This window comes from Dermacentor variabilis, chromosome 7, assembly GCF_050947875.1.
Source record: "Dermacentor variabilis isolate Ectoservices chromosome 7, ASM5094787v1, whole genome shotgun sequence".
NCBI lineage: Eukaryota > Metazoa > Arthropoda > Arachnida > Ixodida > Ixodidae > Dermacentor > Dermacentor variabilis.
Genome location: NC_134574.1, coordinates 76,140,967 through 76,145,521, shown reverse-complemented (window position 1 = coordinate 76,145,521; position 4,555 = coordinate 76,140,967). Strand labels below are relative to the sequence as shown.

Genomic DNA, 4,555 nt, shown 5'->3' with positions numbered 1-4,555 from the left:
ACGGGAATAGGAAAGAGAGAAGCGCGCCACCAAGAAAGGCAATACAAGGGACGTATTCGACAAGAGAAAGCGAAACACGCAGAAGAAATGAGACTTCTAAGCCGCGCTCTTGGCTTTGAGGGCGAATAAAAGGATTCCAGTGCCCGTGAATAACGGCATGTTCAAATAAAAGTGTATAGTGCCAAACGTGTGCTTGTGTATTTAAAGGGGGCTGTTCGTTAGTATACATACCGCAGCGCCCAACTACTCCGTGGACTTTATTTTGATGCACCAGCTACAATACGGCGTCGGAGCTAGTGGTTCTCATGTTTACATCAGGGTGATTACAGGGCTACAAAGAATGTCATACCATCATTGCATGATTACGCATGAAGCCTAGTCAGGGTTCGCACGGGTCCTTGAAAACTCTTGAATTTGAAAATCTGATTTTCAAAGCCTTGGAAACCTTGAAATATTTAGTGGTGCCTGAAAAACCCTTGAATTCCGTGATGATAGTCATTGGCGCCGTTCAGCGATTTCCCCTTGATCAACTGGCCACATTGAAAGCGAGGGTTGCCTCCCAATTCAAGCCAAGAAAATCCAGTCCGGTTCGGGCGTTCGTCCTCCATGTTGTAATATTGTCGGGTTGTGTTTTTTTGTTCGCTGCGGTCGCGCACTTTTTATAGTTGCCGTCCTCATACCGCGTGTTAATCACCTCCCGTTGGCTTATTCAGAGCGCGTGTATTGCGGCACGCGCTGGACGTGGACGTAATTGTGTGTGCACGTAATGCCAAGGAAGTGCAATTTCCAGCGATCATGGCTTAGGCATGATGAGTACAGAGACTGGATTGCGCCGGACACCACGAGTTCGCATCGCGCTAGATGCAGACTGTGCGGAAAAGTGGTTGACATGCGTCGATGGGAGAGTCTGCACTGAAGAGCCACAAGAGGAGTTCGAAACACAGCGCGAGCATGAAGAACGCAGCAGGTAGCTCCATGTTGAACTACGTGACATCACGCGAGTGTGGCGAATCCGTTCGTGTGGTCGAAACGCAGTCCTCGAATTTGAATGCCGCAAGCAAGGCTCACTATTTAGTGACACAAGCGGAAATATTGTGGGCTTTCAAAGTTGTCACATGTCATTACTCGTACAGCTCATCCGCCCACACAAGCGATCTGTTCAAGAGAATGTTTCCCGATAGCGAAGTGGCGAAGGTCTTCACATGTGGAGAGAAAAAGTGCGCGTACCTGGCGTGTCGTGGTCTTGGACCATTCTTTCTATCACCCATTCATCGGGCGATAGATAAGTGCGACCATTGCGTCATTCTGTTTGATGAATCCGCAAATGATTACCTCCGTCAGAAGCAGATGAATATACACGTCAGGTACTGGGATGCATTTCAAAAAATAACAAGGTACTTCACATCCGTTTTTATGGGCCACGCGACGGCAGATGACATCGAGGATAAATTGTTGAAGGCACTGGAGCCATTACCACGTGTTAGGATCCTACAAGTGTCCATGGACGGACCGAATGTGAACTTGAAATTTTTTAGAAGCTTTCAGGAGCACCTGCAAAAAGCTATCGAGTACAATGCCTAGATTTAGGCACTTGCGGTCTGCACGTTGTGCACAACGCCTACAGGGCGGGTGTAACTACCAGCAAGTGGGGAGTGGACATTCTGTTGTCTAGTCTAAGTGCATTGTTTGAAGATTCGCCGGCGAGGCGAGAATGCTTCGTAGCGCTGACTGGTCAGTCTACATTTCTTCTTAAGTATGTCGCCCATCGCTGGGTTGAAAACGTTCCGGTAATTAAACGAGCTCTTTCACTAGGCCTGGTGTGAAAATTTACATTGAGTCTGCAAAGAAAGAAGTGAACCAGCCGAAATATCCCTCCTTTCAAAACTTGCTCAGTTTCTCCAGTGACCCACTAGTCCCAGCAAAACTTAACTTTGCTCTTGGGATTGCACTAATTCTGAAACCTTTCCTGACGGACAATCAGGCAGACCAACCACTTGAGTTTTTTCTGGCAAGGGACCTCGAAACAATTGTCAGGAAGCTTCTCACAAAGTTTGTGAAGTGTTCAGTTCTCTCTGCGTCAGTTGGGACTACAGGCCTATTGAAAATCAACATTGAAGACGTGAACAATCACACAGCACTTGAGAAAGTGGACATAGGTTATGCAGCTGAACAAATTTTGAAGAATTATAAGGCCAGTGCAAAAGATGCATTTGCATTTAAAATGGAATGCAAACAGTTCCGTGTTAGTGCGTGTAAAAAGGTTCTTGAGAAGTCCTTTAGGATTACCTTTGGTTAGAGGCCTTTCCTCACTGGATCCCCGCCAATTGTGCACCAAGCCAGACCAGTGCCTAGCAGGACTCAAGAAGGTTTTGAATGCCCTCATCGCTACAAAAAGGTTGAGCGATCACCAACGGGACTCTTCTTTCGGAGTACGCCGAAATGATGCACATGGAGAAGCACAAGCTGCGATTGTTTGAAAAGAGCTCTGACAGGCTAGACATTTTTTTCTTACAACTCCTAAAGTTCAATTCATCCTACTCTGAGCTCTGCACAATAGTCCAACTTTTGCTTGTGCTCAGCCACGGCCAGGCAACTGTGGAAAGAGGATTTAGTGTCAACCACCGGCAGGTCTGAGTGGAAAACCTGAAAAGTCTGTCGTATGTCGCACAACGCGTTATATGTGACGCCGTTGATAAGGCAGGTGGCATCCTTAACATTCCTGTAACAAATGACTTGAGGACCTCCGTTTCAGCTGCAAGGCATCGTTATCATGCATATCTGGAGGCGTAGAAGAAGGAGCAACTTGAAGAAGCAAAGGAGTCAAAGAGGCGCCTTGTTGAGGAAGAAATTAATACCTCAAAGCGAAAGAAAGCAAGACTTGAAGCAACCGTTGCTGATCTGACAGCTTCAGCAGACAACTTGGCTGAGAAAGCAGAAGAGACAGGCGACATCGCGCACATTGTGAAGTCAGACTGCCTTAGGAAAACGGCAAAAAGCAAGACGGAAGAACTTCTAAACATCAAGCAAGAAATAATCACAAAGCTTCAGGAGCTTTCATGAACGCTTGTTACGACCTGTCTTAGTATTAAACTAGTCTAGTCTATAAGTGCGTCTTAGCGTTCAATAAATTTGTTGCAGCGTGTTTTAAAAATGTTGTTTCACTATAAAGGGTACTAAATTGAGTATTGAAATGAGTTTTTGAAAAAACTTTTGGGGGCCTTGCAAGTCCTTAAGATCCTCGAATTTGTGCCCTCAAAGCCTGTACGAACCCTGCCTAGAACTCATGCCTCTTCGCACACAACGAATGCGGATAAAACTGATGCGATATCAGTACATGGTGAAATATGTGCCTGGAAAGCACTTAGCTACAACGGACACTTTGTCACGAGCTCTTTCTGATTTGCCAGTTACTCACATGGTAGATACCCTGGAGTTGTCAGTGAAGTGTTCAAGGAATTACCACCTCTTGTAGCAAGACGGCTAGAAGATGTCCCTTACCCGAAGCCCAAGATGGAGTCTGCTCTGCGGTCACGACGTATTGCACGAAAGGATGGCCAGACAAAAACAAGGTGCTACTGCAGATCGCTCCATTTTGGAAGGACAGGGGCAGATTGAGCATATACGACGGCATCCTTTTGCTGGACCGACGAGTTGTCATTCCTTCATCCTTGCGCCAGGACATTCTTGCCCTATTACACGAAAGGCATCAGGGAGTTTGCCGTTGCCAAGAATGGGCCAGGGAGTCTGTTTGGTGGCTTAACTGTAACATGCATGTTGAGCATAGGTGATCCAATCTGCCATATGTGCCGAGACTCGAGTTCAGCGTTCTGAGCCTATGTTGTTCACGGTGACACCCGACAGACTATGGCAGCACCTTGGCATCGATCTGCTTCAGCTTAGAGGGAGTGATTACGTCCTGATTGTTGATTATTATTACAGGTTTCCCGAAGTAGTCTCCCTGGGGTCCACACTGGCACAAGCAGTCATCTAGGCGATCAAGAGCTGTATTGCCCATTTTGGCATACCCGACATTGTCTGGACCGACAACGGACCGCAGTTTGTGTCCAACGAGTTCGCCGAGTTTGCGCGGTCATACAGCTTCTGTCACGAGACCAGCAGCCCGAGGTACACCAAGAGCAATGGAGAGGGAGAGCGCATGGTGCGCACAGTAAAAGACTTGCTCTTCAAAGGTCCTGATCCCTACCTTGCCTTACAGTCGTACCGTGACATGCCCGGTTCCAACGGCATTTCCCCGGCTCTAGCCCTGATGGGAAGGAAATTACAAACTCGTCTCCCAAAACTACCAGAACAACTGGTACCGTCGTTGCCATGCTACATGAGTTTCAGGAAAAGGACTCGTGGAACAAGCCACGGTAAGCAATGAACAACAATCGCCGTCATGCTTCAAGCCAATTGGCCCCTCTGTGTCCTAGAGACTATTTACGGGTCACTGGGGCACACTGCAAAGCTAAAGTACTGTTGCAGGCTCGGCATCCTTCAGCGTAATTGTCGACACCTGGTACTTCATTCATCGCAAGCGACCCCAGTTTAACAG

The 4,555-nt window shown here is 47.4% G+C and overlaps 1 pseudogene; it reads left to right on the top strand.

Moving 5' to 3' along the window:
- The first annotated feature begins 1,294 nt into the window (after positions 1-1,294).
- On the top strand, positions 1,295-3,060 carry LOC142588703 (uncharacterized; annotated as a pseudogene).
- Positions 3,061-4,555: the final 1,495 nt, after the last annotated feature.